We start from the raw sequence: 17,765 nt of genomic DNA, 5'->3' as shown, positions 1-17,765 counted from the left end.
TTCCACAGCATATGATCATACAGAGAGCTGCCAACAGCACTCTCAGACCGGCACAGCAGAGGCAACCAGTAACCAGTGAGAGCCAGAGCTGGCAGGACTGAAGCTTGCTAGTGTTGTGTGGCTGTGCCTGGCGCTGCAAATGTATGATCCCGAGTGTTTCCAGCCACAAGGAAAGGGTTGTTTCCATGGGTTGAGTATAAAGAAGCTACTCAGAAATTCAATAGACCTTTTGCAACAAAATAAAAACAACAAAAGAGCCAAAACCAAAAACTAAATAATAAAATAATAGCTGCACAGGAAACAAACAAACAAATAAACAAAACAGACCCCAAACCAATACTGCCTTCATCCTTAAATCTCCTGTATGCTGGTAGCTCAGTGAGTCCCTAGACAGTGGGTCTTTCTGGGTGAAACAACTCCAAAGCTCAGAGAAACAGAAGCCCCACTGGGCTTCTCTTTAAGCTTACAAGAAAAAAAAAAAAGCTTTGAAGTACAGGAAACATAAGGTCAAATTTTTCTGCCAAGCTCAGGCAAACCACTACATGAAGTAGTTTGCATAGTCTCTGAGACCTGCTATCCCTCAGTGGCCGTTTGCCATTGTTATGCTGCCAGGCGGCACCCAGCCCCGCTTGGAAGAAAATGCTTTATATTGTGCCAGTTCCTTGCCCATACATCTTGTATGGGCTTGTTTCTAAACAAATGAGTGAGATAGAGGGTTCTAATTTCATAGCTACTTCATTGTGCTCTTCATTCATCCCAGTCTCTTCTTCTTCCAGGCTACAGCTCAAAGCATCATCTTCGGGATGAACTCCCCACACACAGACCCACCGTCTCACAGCAAACCACGGTAGAGTTAGAAGGGGCATGAAAAGGTGCTGTGAGACAAAGAGCACAAAACAATGCAAGTGAGAATGGACTTTGGACTCAGAGAGGCTGGGGTTGAAAAGTCATCTCCGCACTTAGCAGAGTTAGCAGGATAACCATGCCGGCTCACTTGTCCTGCCTCTAAGTCCATAACTGTCAGACAGAGCGTTATCAGTACTGATCTCCTAGGGATATTGGGTAAATCAAATACTTTAACACGTGTGGAACACTGAGATATGTTTTGCTAGTTGACACAAACTAGAGTTGTGAGCTCACATCACAAACCTGGTGACTTGATTTTCAAACTCAGTAACTGTAGAGACGAGGAGTGTGGCCAGCAGCATGCACGGTATCTGAGGGCCAGAGGATCTGACACTTTGAAATTGGTGAATGGAGTGGTGGCTGCAGCCAGAACATTGAGGCTTCCTGGGCGAGAGGGGACAACCCGTGAGCTGGGACAGTTTGGATCCAGGTCACATGTGGATGGGAGTCTGAAACTGGGGGAATATTCAATTCTCCTGAACCTCCCCTTGTCCCAAGCACAGGCCTCCCTGCTCTGTAGAGGAAGTGCTTGCCCCACGCATGAGCTTCCATGTTCTGTGACTGAGGTAGCAGAGGCAGTTGCCCCGAACAGGAGCCTTAGTGCTTGGTGACTGAGTCTGCAGGGGTGGCTGCCCTAAGTACAGGTCTCCCTTCCTGGCAGACAAACAGCGGACACCATTGAGCTGATGGATCTCCTACACTTTCATTTGCCCCTGCAGACCCAAATCTGAGAGTAGAGATCAGGGGGAACCCCTGTGCTTTCCACATAGGCCCACAAGCAAGTGAGGGCACCTTCAAGTGAGTGCATGCTAAGCCCCAGATCCAGAGTCCCTCTACTCTAGCAGCCAAACATCAGATCCCTCCCACCAACACCCCTACTGTGGGCAACATAAGGGACCCTTGGGACAGCATTCTCAACATTGAAGCCACAGTTCTGTGGGTCTCCCAGTGGAGTCCAGGCAAACAATTCCTGGAGTCAAGATGGTGCAACCCAGACAGAACTGAATACCAGGAAGACAGACCTGTGGGTCACTGAGGCATTCTGGGCACCTGCACATGCACATTGTACCTACAGACAGCGACAGCACCCCCACCTGCACTGACACTCTACCCTTCCAGGCCTCTACACACTCTAGCACCCTGTCCTTCAAGGCATACTTCCATGCACATGCCTGTGCTTGCACATATGTGCCTGCGACCTTCCTCCCTTAGATCTTGAAACACCAACATCTACTCTTGAACTGGTGGACCTCTCTCATCTTCCTGAAGAATGTTCCAGACTCCAAAAATAGACAGACCCAGTCTGAAGTATAGACTCCAGGAACAAACAGTGAAGGTTACAGATAAGCAGATGGCTAGAGGTCGGTGTAAGAACACATACAACAAAATTCAGGACATAATGGCTTCACAGGCAACCCCCCCAAAAAAATAAACGGATATTTACTTCAACAGAAACACAGGAAAATGATCTCAAATCTATACTTATCCAGTTATTAGAGGCACATAAAGAGGAAATATACAAAGCTCAGGCAAATACAGCCAAACAAATAGAGGCACAAGTACAGGCATATAGAGAGGAAACAAAAATTTAGAGGCCATCATGGAAAGACAGGAATCCACATTCAAACGGATGAAGGAAATGATGCAAGACATGAAAACAGATTAGAATCAATAAAAAAATAAAAAATAAAAAACACAAACAGGGAAAACCCTGGAGCTGGAGAACTTAGAGAAAAGATCAAGAACCCCAATGGTAGACATCACCAACAGAATAAAAGAGATGGAAGACAGAATCTCAGGCACTGAAGATACAATTGCAGAAATTGATTCATCTCTCAAAGAAAAAAATAAAATAGGAATAGTTCCAAATACAAAACATCCAAGAAATCAACGATGCCATGAAAAGATGAACTCTAAGAATAATAAGAATAGATGAAGAAGAAGATTCCAGGCTACAAGGTCCAGAAAATATTTTCAGGAAAATCATAGAAGAGAAATTTCCCAACTTAAAGAAAGAGATGTCTATAAACATACAAGAGGCCAACAGAACACCAAATAGACTAGACCAGAAAAGAAACTCCTTACATCACATTATAGTCAAAACACTAAATCTATAGAAACAAAGAAAAAAAAATATTAAAAGCAGCAAGGGGAAAAGGCCAAGTAACATATAAAGGTAGACCTATCAGAATCACAACAGACTTCTCAACAGAAAACTATGAAAGACAGAAGGGCCTGGGCAGGTGGCATGCAGACTCTTAAGAGACCACAGATGCCAACCCAGACTACTATACCCTGTAAAGCTCTCAAACAACATAGATGGAGAAAACAAAATATTCCATGACAAAACTAAACTTAAACAATACCTGCAAAGCAATCCAGTCCTATAGAAGATATTAGAAGGAAAGCTCTCATCCAAGGAAATCAATTGAACCTAAGAAAACACAGGATATAGGTAACTTCCCAACAAAAAAGTACAAGAAAACAAGCATAGAAACATAGTAACACCACCAACACCACAAAAAAAGGAACTAACATTCTTTGGTCAGTATTATCTATCAATATCAATGGACTCAACTCTCCAATAAAAAGACACAGACTGAGAATGGTTGTGGAAACAGGATCCAACATTCTGCTTCAACCAAGAAATATACTTATGCAACAAAGATAAACACTATCTCAGAGTAAAGGATAGAAAAAAAGGTTTTTCAAGCAAACAGGCCCAGAAAACAAGTTGGGGTATCTATCCTAATATCTAATAAAATAGACTTTCAACCAAAATTAATCAAAAAAGATGAGGAAGGGCACCTCATTCTCATCAAAGGAAATCCACCAGGCAGACATCACAATCCTGAACATCTATGCCCCAAACACAAGGGCACTTGCATTTGTAAATGAAACATTAAAGCTTAAATCACACATCGTTCCCAACACCTTAATAGTGGGAGACTTCAACACCCCACTCTCACCAAGGGACAGATCATCTATACAGAAACTAACTAGGGAAGTGATGACACTTACTGGGGTCCTAAATCAAATGGACCTACTAGATGTCTACAGAACTTTTCACCCAAATTCAAAAGAGTACACCTTCTTCTCAGCACCTTATGGAAGCTTCTCAAAAACTGACCATATAGTCAGGAACAAGGCAAGCTTCAACAGATACAAGAAGATTGAAATAATCCCTTGTATACTATCAGACCATTATGGCCTAAAACTAGACCTCAACAACAACAGAAATGACAAAAAGCCTACATACATATGGAAACTAAACAACTCTTAACTCAGTGACAGCTTGGTCAGGGAAGAAATAAAAAAAGAAATTACAGACTTCCTGAAATTCAATGAAAGTGAAGCCACAACTTCCTCAAAATTATGGGACACAATAAAAGCAATGTTGAGAGAAAAGTTCATTGCACTAAGTGCCTTCATAAAGAAGTTTGAGATATCTCATACTAGCAACTTAACAGCACACCTAAAAACCCTAGAAAAAAAAAAGAAGCAGACACACCCAAGAGGAGTAGACAGCTGGAAATAATCAAACTCAGAAATCAATGAATTAGAAACAAAGAAAACAATTCATAGAATTAATGATACCAAGAGCTGGTTCTTTGAGAAAATCAACAAGATGGACAAACCCTTAGCCAAACTAACTAAAAGGCCGAGAGAAACTATTGAAATCAAAAACGAAAGGGGGGACATAATAACAGACACTGAGGAAATCCAAACAATCAATCTTACTACAAAAGCCTATATGACACAAAATTTGAAATCTAAATTAAATGGACAATTTTCTTGATAGTTTTCATTTACCAAAATTAAATCAAGAACAGGTAAATAGATTAAATAGTCCTATATCCCCCAAAGAAATAGGAACAGTCATCAAAAAATCTCCCTTCTAAAAAAAAAAAGCCCAAGGCCAGATGGTTTCAGTGCAGAATTCTACCAGACCTCCAAAGAAGAGCTAACTCCAATTTTCTTCAATCTAGTCCACAAAATAGAAACAGAAGAAATATTATCAATCTCTTTCTACAAAGCTACAGTCATCTTCATACCTAAACCACACAAAGACCCAACAAAAAAAGTGAAACTCAGACCTATCTCTCTTATGAACATTGATGCAAAAATGCTCAATAAAATACCTGCAAACAAAATCCAAGGACACATATAAGATATCTTGACCAAGTAGGCTTCATCCCAGGTATGAAGGAGTGGTTCAAAATATGGAAATCCATCAATGTAATCCACCATATAAACAAACTGAAGAAGAAAAATGACGTGATCATCTCCTTAGATGCATTTGACAGAATCCCGTTCATGTTTAAAGTCTGGCAAGATCAGGGACACAAGGCACAAATGTAAACATGGTTAAGGCAATATACAGCAAGCCTATAGCTAACATCAAACTAAACAGAGAAAAACTTAAATAAATCAGGGACAAGGCAAGGCTGTCCACTCTCTCCATTTCTCTTCAACATAGTACTTGCAGTCCTAGCTAGAGCAATAAGACAACTAAAGGAGATCATGGGGATACAAATCAGAAAGGAAAAAGTCAAAGTAATCACTATTTGCAGATGATATGATAGTATAACGGAGTGATCCCAAAAATTCTACTAGAGAACTCCTTCAGCTGATAAACACCCTCAGCAAAGTGGCTGGATACAAAATTAATTTAAAAAAAAAATGAGGAGCCCTTCTGTATATGAAAGACAAAAGGGCCGAGAAAGAAACTAAAGAAACTACACCCTTCACAATAGCCAAAAATACATAAAGTAACTTGGTGTGATTCTAAACAAGGAAGTGAAAGAAGAGTTTGAAAAAAACTTCAAGTAGAAGAAAGAAATTGAAGAAGATATCAGAAGATGGAAGGATCTGCCATGCTACTGGATCAGTAGGATTAGCAATGACCATCCTGCCAAAAGCAATCTAATACAATTCCCATCAATATACCAAGACAATTCTTTACAGACCTTGAAAGAACAATTCTCAATTTTATAAGAAAAAAAAAAAAAAAAAAAACAACAACAACCCAGAATTCCTAAAACAATCCTGTACAACAACAGATCTTCTGGTGGCATCTCCATCCTGATCTCAAGCTACACTATAGAGCAGCAATAATAATAAAACTGAATGGTATTGGCATAGAAACAGAATGGTGGATCAATGGAATTGAAGAGAAGACCTAGAAATAAACCCACACACCTACAGACACTTGATTTTTGACAAAGAAGCCAAAACCATACAATGGAAAAAAGATAGCACCTTCAACAAATGGTGCTGGTGTACATGTAGAAAAATGCAAATAGATCCATATTTATCATCCTATACAAAACTAAAGTCCAAGCAGATTAAAGACCTCAACATAAAACCACACACTAAATCTGTTAGAAGAAAAAGTGGGGAAGAGCCTTGAACTCATTGGCAAAGGACACAACTTCCTGAACAGAACACCAACAGGACAGGCTCTAAGATCATCAATCAATAAATGGGACCTCATGAAACTGGAAAGCTTCTGTAAAGCAAAGGACAGTGTCATTAGAACAAATTGACAGCCTACAGACTGGGAAAGGATCTTCACCAACCCTATGTCTGACAGAGGACTAATATCAAGAATACATAAAGAACTCATGAAGTTAAGCAATAAATCACATAATCAAATTTTTAAAAAATGGGGTACAGAGCTACAGAAGAGGTCCTCCACTATTAGTGGACTGGGGAAGGAACATGGGAGGAGATGAGGGACAGAGGGAGGGCAGGATTGGCAGGGGATGATAGTGGGGTTACACCTGGGATACAAAGTGAATAAATTGTAATAAATTAAAAAAATATATTAAAAAATGCTCCATGTCCTTAGTCATCAGGGAAATGCAAATCAAAACAACCCTGAGATTTCACCTCACCAGAATGTCTAAGATCAAAACTCAAGTGAGAACACATGATGAAGAGGGTGTGGAGAAAGATGAACCCTCCTCCATTGCTGGTGGGAATGTAAACTTGTATAACCATTTTGGAAATCAATCTGGTGCTTTCTCAGAAATTTAGGAATAGCACTATCTCAAGATCCAGCTATACCACTTCTAGGCATACATCCAAAATATGCTCAAGTATACAACAAGGACATTTGTAGCAGCTTCATTTGTAATAGCCAGAATCTGAAAACAACCCAGATATTCCTCAACAGATGAATGGATACAAAAATTGCGGTACATTTACACAATGGAATACTATGCTGCAATTAAAAACAAGGAGATCATGACATTTGCAGGCAAATAATGGTAACTAGAAAAGATCATCATGAGTGAGGTATCCCAGAAGCAGAAAGACTCACATGATATATACTCACTTATAAGTGGATATTAGACATATAATATAGGATAAACATACTAAAATCTGTACACTAAGCAAGAAGGAGGACCCTGGGCAAGATGATCAATCCTCATTCAGAAAGGCAAACGGGATAGACATCGGAAGAGAGAGAAAACAGGGAACAAGAGAAGAGCCTATCAAAGAGGGCCTCTGAAAGACCCTACCCAGTAGGGTATCAAAGCAGATGTTCAGATTCATAGCCAAACTTCGGGCAGAGTGCAGGGAATCTTATAAAAGCAGGGGGAGATGAAAGACCTGGAGAGGACAGAAGCTCCACAAGGAGAACAACAAAACCAAAAATTCTGGGCCCAGGGTTCTTTTCTAAGACTGATACTCTAAGCAAGGACCATGCATGGAGATTACCTAGAACCCCTGCACAGATGTAGCCCATGGCATCTCCAAGTGGGTTCCCTAGTAAGGGGAATAGAATAGGGGCTATCTCTGAAATGAACTGAGTGGCTGGCTTTTTTATCACCTCCCCCTGGAGGGGGGGGGAGCAGCCCTGCCAGGCCACAGAGGAAGACAATGCGACAGTCCTGATGAGACCTGATAGGCTAGGTCAGATGGAAGTGGAAGAGGACCTCCCCTACCAGTGGACTTGTGAAGAGGCATGGGAGGAGATGAGGAAGGGAGGGTAGGATTGGGAGGGGTTTAGGAAGGAGGCTACAGATAGAATACAAAGTGAATAAATTGTAATAAATAAAAAATAAAATAAAACAAAACAGAAAAAATTTAAAATTTTTGAAAAAAAAGAATTGTAGAGACTGAGACACAGTCTCAGACACAGGGAAATTGCTCAGACATAGGGAAAACTAAAGAGATGCACAGTCAATAGTGAAGTATGTTTTATCCCAGAGGGAGGCTTCTTCATTTTTCTCACTTTTTAGATATTCCATTTATGAATATATACAGTTTTTTTTAATCTCTATGGTATCACTCAGAGCTGAAGTAGAATGTTTCTAACACATTCAGCTGCCTTAAGTGGATGAGCTATTGCTAGCTCACATTGAAGACCCTTCCTACCCAATAACAATCATTTAATCTCTTAAACCCATCAGCACAGATAGACAAATCCTTCCAAACAGAATTTCCTTGCATGCAGTCTTTATCTCATAAAAAAAAAAAAATATTAAGAGACACACAACTTGCAGATCTATGCAGACCTTTTAAATTCTTTTTATTTTATATCCCTGCTGCAGTTTCCCCTGCCTCCTCTCCTTCCAGTCCCTCCCTCCAACCTCCTCCCACCAGCCCCTGCTCCTCCTCCATGTCTCTTCAGGAAAGGGCTAGTGTCCATGGATATCAACTAGCCAAGGTACAGCAAGTTGCAGTAAGAGCAGACACCTGTAAGAGCAGGCGCCTTCTTTTCCTTAAGGCCAGACAAGGAAACACAGTAGGGGGAGGTGTTCCAATGGCAGGCAGCAGAGTCAGAGACAGCCCCTGCTCTCACTATTAGCAATATCACAAGAAGATCAAGCTACACAACTGTAACATATGTACAGAGGGCCTGCATCAGTCCCTTGCAGGCTCCCTGATTGGCGGCTCAGCCTCTGAAAGCCCCATGGCCTCAGGTTAATTGATTCTGTGGATTTCCTTGTGATGTCCTCTACCACTCTAGTTCCTAAATTCTTTCCTTCCCCTCTTCCGTGGGGTTCGAGCTTCACCTAATATTTGGCTAAGGGTCTCTACATGCAGACCTTTTAAGTCACATACCAGGCACAGTGCTGGTCTGGGAAAAAAATATCAGTGATTAAAATGTATACTTGTATATGCCCTCCCCAGTTCAGTTCCCACCACCTAACACATCTTAAATATAAAATTTATTAGAGTAAAAATAAAACTTCCCCTGGTCACACCAGCTACATTTCAAATCTGTGTAATGGTCATATGTACTTAGGTGCTTAGGTACTGTATCTGGACAGTGCACAGAAGAAAGAAAAATCAACTTAATTAAGTAGACACAGAGAAGGTGGTGTTTCTGTTAGGTGGCATCCTACTGTTATAACAAACTGCCAGATGTAACCAGGCTACACAGAAGAAATTGTATTTGTCTTCACAGTTTTGGATGTTTCAGTTCATGACAAAGGGGCCCTACTGCTTTGAGATGGTGGTGGCACAGTATGCCACAGTGGAGACATGACAAAAGCAGTTGTTTACTTCATGTTGGTAGAAAGTGAAAGCGGGACAGACAGAGGAATCATGTGTTCAATATCCACTTTAGGGAAACGCCCTCAGTGATCTTACTCCCATGTGGCCCAGCTCTTAAAGGCTCTAGTACCAGCAAGAGAGTGAAGCCTTCGACACATGGGACTTTGTGGAGCACTCATCCAAACAAGAGAGGAGTGAAGATGCTGTAATGGAAGAACACAGAATGCTAGGGAGAAAACCTCTAGCCTGGACCTGACAACAGACCCAGAGATGTAAACCTTAATGATAACACAGACATTGTCCTACCATCAGACACTGTGGTCTCTAAATACAGTTACAGAATCCTAAAACCTGATCCTGAATGACCCTAAAAACATGGTAACATCATGTCCTTTAGAAGAATGAGATAAGAAACAGAGCAGGACTTTTAGGACACAGACAAAACTAGAATTAGGTGTAAGTTCTGCTTATACCATCATTCTTGGTGGAGACTATTCAACCATGAACTTTGCCTACCTTCAACAAGTACTCTACTTCTCCTTCACCTGGCTACATAAATTCCTTTATTGCCAGCTGGGTGAGAAGGCAGACCCGAGTACATCTCCTGTCACCTTATCATTACAATTCCAATAATTTTTTTAAACGGTGTCATAACAGCCTCTATGTGCATCAGGCAGTGAGGCCTGACTCACTGTCAGTAGTCTAAGCTGAGACTTGGTGATTAAATTAACATCTGAGTACTTATCAAATACCACCCACCATGTGCAGGAGAAAACAACTGTGATATAAACAAGGATTTTTCCTTAGAAAGCTTCAGCAGAGGCACATGACAAGCAAGTATATTCTCAAGCTGACTTCACTTACAACGAGTGGTATGGAGGGAACAAACAAGTGACAGAGACAGGCTGCCTTAGCTTGCTCAAACTCCAGACCCAGTGGAGTTTTGGGAGTTGCAAATATACAATGGCATGCTCTGCAGAGCTCAGTGGCTTTTTCTGCACATTTTCAGTCACTCTGGGGAACGTTTCAAACAGGAAGATCATGGCGGTTTTGATAGTTAAATCTAAGAATAAGAGGCATAGCAGACAGGTGGTAATGTCCCCAACTGTAAATCCAACAGTAGTAGAAAAAGCAAAGAAGAAGATTAGGCTACAACGCACTGATAATGTATAATTCAAACACTTTAGGGCAGTGAGAAGTGGGTGAAGAATGAAAAGTAAGTAATGGGGTCTTATGTTATGAAAGCAGAAGGGAGACTATTTGTGAGACAAAGCTGGAGCCAGAACAAGGGTCAAGGGGGAGAGCAGCGCAGGAGAAGGTGATATGAAATGTTTCAGTGAAGCCCAGTGTTTTGTATACTAACACAAAAGTAAATTAGGAAAAATAAAAAGGAAGTAACAACTGCAGATGTAGATGAGGCCAAAGGAGACAGACATAAAGACACGTAGGCGTCAGAATTTAAAGGAGACTGACAGGCACGGAGGCTGTCCATCAGAGAATAGTAGGTTCCAATTTTATTGTTCTGAGAAAACTGGTTTCTAGGAAGGGTCATAGGACCGGGTGGCTAAAATGTTGTAGCTGTGAAAGATAAGGTGGTGACCACATCTATGACGTGAGGCCAGGATGGCCCCTGCAATGAACAGCTCAGGACTCACATCACAGGTTATCACAGGTCGGCATTGCTCGTTTTCTCCTAAGCATTACCAGACCTACCGTACCAACTCTGTGTCTGGTTCTAGAGACGGCCTTCAAGTTACCTAGCAACTGAACTCCAGTAAATATGTGCCGCAATAAGAAAACTACCAAGCAGAAAGTACCCTTGATCTTCCTCACAATAAATGTCAAAGATACCTACTCAGCACTGAGCCTCCAACATGTAAAGCTCCAGCTGAACAAAACCGTTTTGAACTCCTTCCACCTTCCTTCATAACACTCTCTCCTCTGGGACTCCACTGTTGTTCCCTCTTCAAACTTTTCATTTCTAAAATCAACCTGGCGCCCTAAAGAGATCTTTGTTTTGTTTTGTTTTGTTTGACTCAAAGAATAATATTTTATTCACCCTTCTTTTCCTGATATTGATCATAATCCTAACGAACACAACACACTTAATGAATGTCTGCAGGAAGAAATAGAAAAGGGTGGGGCAGAGGGAGAGGAGAAAAGAGGAAATATATGGAACCAGAGAGGGCGATGAAGCAGCCAAAAGTGTCACTGTGTGAAAGGGAAGAAGCTGTGATTAAAAAAAAAAAAAAAAAAAAAAAAAAAGACTATAAAACCACTTGAACCTGCGTTCACATTTTTCATAGGCCTAGAAAGTCTACTCTGTTGGAAGGCTCCTCACAACAGAGAATCTGGATACAGGTAATCTTTTCTACATGAGCCACCTGTAGAAGGGAACCTAAGGAGAAAGGAAACCTGAAGGATGGTTCATCAGGTAAAGTGCTTGCCATGGAAAGGCAGAAGAAAAGACCTGACTCCGAAATAACAAATGAAAGAAACGCCTGTGGTGGATGCCTGTAATCCCAGCACACAGGGAGGCAGAGGCAGGTAGATCTCTGTGTGTTTGAGGCCAGCCTGGTCTACAAAATGAGTTCAGGACACCCATGTCTACACAGACAAACCCTGTCTTAAAAAACCAAAATAAATAAATAAATAAATAAATAAATAAATTAATAGAAAGAAAGAAAAAGAAAAGAAAGAAATTCAAATACTTTGAAATGGAATCATGGCTCCTGTAGAAGGTGCTGAGACTGAAGACAAGGTGTGTTCAAGGCTCTATGCCTGGCTGGCCCCATGCCATGAGTGTCCCACCTTGTCCCCCCAAATCTCAGAGCCCTCATAGGGAAAATGCTAACTGCATCTGCTTCAGGAGCTCAAGGGAGATAACTAAAGCGAAGATCTTTGCCAATGCAGAGGGCACCACGCCCCAGTGTGATTACTGTCGTTGGATTTATCTCCTCTTAGCTCTGCCAGCCTGAAGACTATGTGGCCACCACTGGGTGTCTCATCTGCATACAGAGCAAGGACTAGGGCTTGCTTTGTCCACAGAGAACTTGGATGAGTTCATACAGACTCAGATTTTCACAGTTTCCTTTGCTTCTTCCCTCGCCCGCTAGGTCAGTCAGTATATGTTCACTGTAATAATCCTCCAAGTGTTCATCTCTCAGAGTATAGCAGAAAGAACCGATCCTGGGATCCAGGTCACTTTGCAGACAGCAACCTCCTCCCTCCACTCACTAAGGTAGGACACAGAGCACGGGCAGAGGGAAGATGTCCGTTACTTTTAGCTCCAGACAAGGCATGAATACAGAAATAAAATGACCAAAATAATCTTCATCTCTATTTTTAAGTTAGCATTCAACTTTAACCAGAGTGCAAGAGAGAAAAAGCTCACAACTGATTCCTTTACTTTACATTGCCTGGCAGGTTTTGCCTACATTCTCATTTTTCCTTCAGTAGCCTCCCCAAAGGACAAATCCAACCATTAAGACAGCCTAAGTGTTTCTTTTTCTCTCTCTCTCTTCAATTTGTGCATTGTTTCTCTTTTCCAAAATCACCCACACTGACAAAAAAGGAAGGCAGAGGATTTCAAAATAATTTCACAAGCTAGTTAGGAACCTCATTAATCCCAGAGGTCTGGTATAAAATCTGTTCTAACTACTATTTTCCCAGAGGATTGCTAATAGATAGCTCTCTACTTCCTCTCATCTTGACTGATCTGTGATTTGTTTTTCTTTTCTTTTTTGCAGAATATGATATTATTATTATTACAGTGCTGATATTATGGGATGTAAGTCCGGCAATCTGGAAAGCTCATGAGAAGAAGGTGGACAGAGATTATTCCGGGACTGGGCAGTTGAGGCAGGGCCACAGAGATCAGAGTGCGTCTCTCCTGCAACTGAAGCAATGTGTGAATTATATTATATGGGGCTAGGGAGATGGCTTAGTCAGTAAACTACCTGGCATGCGAGTCTAAGGACAAGAGTTTCAGTCCCCGGTATTCTTGTAAAAAGCTGGGCATGGGTGACACACTCCAATTCCAAACCCAGAAAGGCAGATCTGGGTAGATCCCTGGGGTACTCTGGCCAAGCAACCCAACCAAATCATCGCGCTCCGGGTTCAGAACAGACCCTACCTCAAAAAATAAGACAGGGAGCAACCAAGGAAGATGCCCAACCTTAACCTCTGGCATACGCACACACACACACACACACACACACACACACACACACCGGGAATCAATCAATCAATTAATAAACAAACCTGAAACAGATTTGAATTCCAGAGTGCCCCGCCTATAACACCTAGACATGGTTCTCAAACATTTTTAAGTGTGCAGCTGAGGGGACTGAATTTTATTCTGCATTTAATTTTAATTAAAAACATAAACCAAATCAGTTTCTAGAAAATCAGTATGATTAAAATTACCTGAATATATATAAACCTATGTTTTCAACTGTAAATTTTGTGAATTTTAAATATATATAAATTTAAATATGGATGAAAATTTATCAGCAGAATTTGTGTACTTTGAAAACAAAATACATATCAGAGTTTTTTTTTTTTTAGTTTTGAGGACACATTTTGGAGGTTTTTACTTTAATGAGACATATTGGGTTGCTGTTATTTGTTTTCTAGTTTCAGTTTTCAATGTAGCTAATTTAAATGTATGTGTTTATTTACATTATATTTCGAATGGGCAGCACTTCCCTGGTACAGAGACTACATGGGTTAGAATTCCTCTTTTTCACTTTCTAGCATAAAATGGGATCAAAGATGTTTTCTAGTTCTTTGATGAAGAACTCCCTGATAGCCCCTACTGCATAGACTCTATGTGAGATGTGACTGAGTTACAAAAGCACGCAACTCATGAGGCATCCCTGACACCCCATATGCTCAACATATGCTATTATTATAGTTTGAAGTTTTTATTTATTATGCTATGGGGAGAGCAAGAAACTGGAAGAGACTTTGAAATGTCAGAGGGAATTTTTCTCTTCCTTAGGAATGTCTTATCCTTTCCATTAGACTCTGGACAGCAGATGCCTAAAGGCCTTGTTCTCATGGTGAGCAGCTGTGTATTAGGTCGGTGCTTGCTGTTGCCTGAACACCTTCTTACAAATATCGAAAAGCCGCAGCTAACAGATAGGTGTCCAGACTTAATTTAGAAAAACACCCTAGTATCTGATAGGGCTGATTCCCCATCAGTGAAATAAAGATAGTAAGAGATGGGACGGAGAAGATTTCATAAGAAGCAGGGCAGAGAGAGTGCTACAAACCATAGAGCCTGTACTGATGTGCTCTGCTCTGGGAACCACTGCTGTAGGATGGGCCTCCCTTCCCCCTGCACCCCGTCTTCCCCCTCCCCAAGACAGAATATGCAGTTACTTCGTAGGAGTGTCCCCAAGGACCCTTACTTTGTTCTACATTCCCTATAAACTTGTCTGTGATTAAACAGCCAACCCCTATGCTGTAAAAACTTCTAAGAGTACTTTAAAAACAAAAATGCAAAAGCTCTGCACTTAAGGGACAAACTAGTACATCAACAGTAGTTGTTCATATGTGGGTTCATTTTGTCTATTCAGGCATCTCGCAAGTCTTTGAAGAAATGAGTCACCAACCAGGCACGATTTCTTTATTACTATTCCCACAACACATATTATGCAATAAGAATGTGGCCTAGGGGTGTGTGATGTGACTGAAGCAGTCAGACTGTTAGTGTGAGAAGGTAACATTTAAACAATATGAATTACGGAGATAACAGAAAGACTTAGTTGTATCTTGGACCCAGATTCAGGGAAGGTACACAATATCATCTATATACTAAATGGCTAACTTTAAAACAGATAATTGTATGCAAGTTTACTTCTTGAAAGAGTAAATGTGATCTTACATGATCACACCAAAAAGCTACACCAAAAAGCGTTATTTTAGAATAACGATAGAAGACTTGTCCCCACAAAATCTGTGATACTGGACTTTTGAAACCATGACTAACATAATATACATCATTTTGCATACAGAACAATCTTAAACATGTTTTTTTAAAAAAGAATAAAACAAACACGCAAAGGAAAAATCATATAGAGAGACATAAAATGGTTACACAAAACTCAAATACTTCAACTGACAGGACGCACAGAAGTTAGACTCACGGCTTAAACTGGATTAAAATCCACTGTGGTTCCTATGGTGGTTTTGTGTGTTTGTTCGTTTGCTTAAGGCACACTGAGGGCCTTAAAATGCTAACTAGCTGAAAAACAAAGAATGTGAACGTATCTTTCAGTCAGATACAAGGCACAAAAACCTCCGTTAGAACAGCTATGTTAATGTAGACGGAGAAGACTGTAAGACAAATAATTTCAGTAAGGACAGAGTTGCTATACAATGATTAAATGTTAAAGTCACCAAGGCAATATAACAATTCCAAGCAGTAGGCACCTCACTCAATAAAGTCAACAGCTGCAAACAAAGGTTGACATTCTCCATGAACCAATGACAACCATACGGTGAGAGTCAGAAATTACAAAATACTTCCTTCAATAACTAAACTTTCAAATAGCAAAAAAAAAAAAAAAAGCAAAAGGTAGAAAAATTAACAACATAATTAACAACTGCAGTCTGATATTTATACATTTATATTTTCATTGAGTCTACACAGCTTATCACTGAATTTCAAAGCATAGTTACTGTATTAGTTTCTCTTCTGTCGCGATAAAAATGTCACGACCAAACACAATTTAGGGAAGGAATGGGTTTTGGTTTTGCTTACAGTTTCACAAGGGCGGAGTTGCTGACGACAAGGAAGGCGCAGCAGCCGGCAAGGAAGGCGTAGGTAGCGACTGGGCAGGAAGATGGCGGATTCCCAGATTTGCTCCTACAGAAAACGGAAGGACAAGGGACACAGCCTATCACTTCTCACGGCCCACCCCCAGGGACATACTTCCTCCAGTAGGATTTCTCCACGCAAGTTCCAGCTCATGAAAGTACTGGAACCTTCTCGAACCACCAGCTGGTGTACTGTCAACCACATCAGTTCTCATAGAAATAATCTTTCCCCTAAATTCTAGTAATTTAACTATGGGAAGAGAAAAGTGGGATCCAGTTTTAAGTGGACTGAAATTAATTTTCTAATACCTAATGAATTAAAGGAAACAGAGATATAAAAAAAAAAACGCCTAGCCACTTGAACATCTGAAATTATGGAACAAGATTATTGGCTTGGCATTTCTTAAAATGATAAGCTTACTTATAATAAATAGAGTTTTGGGCTCTGACGCTTCAAGCTAATGTTACATCATAAGCATTCTGGCACGCCATTGTCTTTATCTTTTATCTAGGAATAGCTCTCCAGCCCCTGTGTTTCTTTCTCCTTCAGCTAGAAATCAAAGCCCTGTTCTAAATATAAATTCATGTCAATAAGACACCTACAGACCAGCACACCCAGAAAATCAGAGTTCCTTTTAGGCTCAGTCTGGGTCAACCTTCTGAACAATATATTCTAATTCCTGCCACAGCCAAATGCATTTTCTTTTGTTAAGGTCTCAGTTGTGGTGAAATAAAGGATAACTTTTATTCCTCAGTCAACTGAAGGTTTAGAAACAGACTTCCTGCAGCCTTATTCTTTTCTGGAATATTGTCAATACTAATTCTGCTTCCTAACCCCAGAAACCCACAACTCCAGTTTCCTCTCAATTTGCTGATTAGCAAAACGATCCTAAAGCTTTTTCTAGAAAACTTCTGACAAACCTTACCTCACTGGATTCTCTTTCCATGGCATCCTCAATTCGGAGACTAGTACATGTCCTGATAGTTCAAAACATCCACCTCACAAAGATTTTTCTCTATAAGCGGTAGAACACGCAAATCAGGTCTTGAGAGACGAAAAGTGAAAAGTGCTCAGCTGTCTGCTTTCGCTTAGAAACTTGGCTAGCCCTGGCTGTGTAGCTGAGTCCTGAGCCCTGCTGCTGGGTGCACAATAATTGCATTTTAAACTCCGACGAAGCAAATAGTGTTTTCAGTTTCCTTTTCCCCATCCCCACCACACTCACATCCCCCACAGCTGTGAGGCCTCCGCCAGTGGTATTTTAGATACAAGAAACTTCATATAAGTCAGAACCTCTTCTGTTTCCTGTATTACCAGGCAGGTCACAGCCTAAGGGGACAAAAATAGCCCAGTGCACACTGTCTGTCCTCATACTCGTGGTTGCTTTTCTGTGATTTCAAGATCCACACAAGAAAAGGCTGGGTGCTGCACAATCTCATGTCTTGATAGAGAGAATGCACTCACTCACGTCAACTTTTTATCACTGGACCCTGCCTTAACGGCTGTAATGCGCATTACA

General features: G+C 40.8%; 1 protein-coding gene across 1 annotated transcript in view; it reads right to left on the bottom strand.

Annotated features, from left to right (window-relative positions):
• The window catches only part of LOC132646402 (interferon-inducible protein AIM2-like), a 49,131-nt gene extending 31,705 nt beyond the window's left edge, over positions 1–17,426 (bottom strand). Inside the window, exons 1-2 of the mRNA XM_060364715.1 lie at positions 17,175–17,426; positions 16,193–16,297 (exon numbers count right to left, since the gene is read on the bottom strand). The gene's annotated coding sequence lies outside the window, so the exon portion shown is untranslated. The remainder of the gene's footprint in view (positions 1–16,192; positions 16,298–17,174) is intronic.
• Between the last annotated feature and the right edge of the window lie 339 nt (positions 17,427–17,765).

This window comes from Meriones unguiculatus, chromosome 11 (genome assembly GCF_030254825.1).
Source record: "Meriones unguiculatus strain TT.TT164.6M chromosome 11, Bangor_MerUng_6.1, whole genome shotgun sequence".
NCBI classification, from domain to species: Eukaryota; Metazoa; Chordata; class Mammalia; order Rodentia; family Muridae; genus Meriones; species Meriones unguiculatus.
This window is presented reverse-complemented; position numbering and strand designations above follow the sequence as displayed.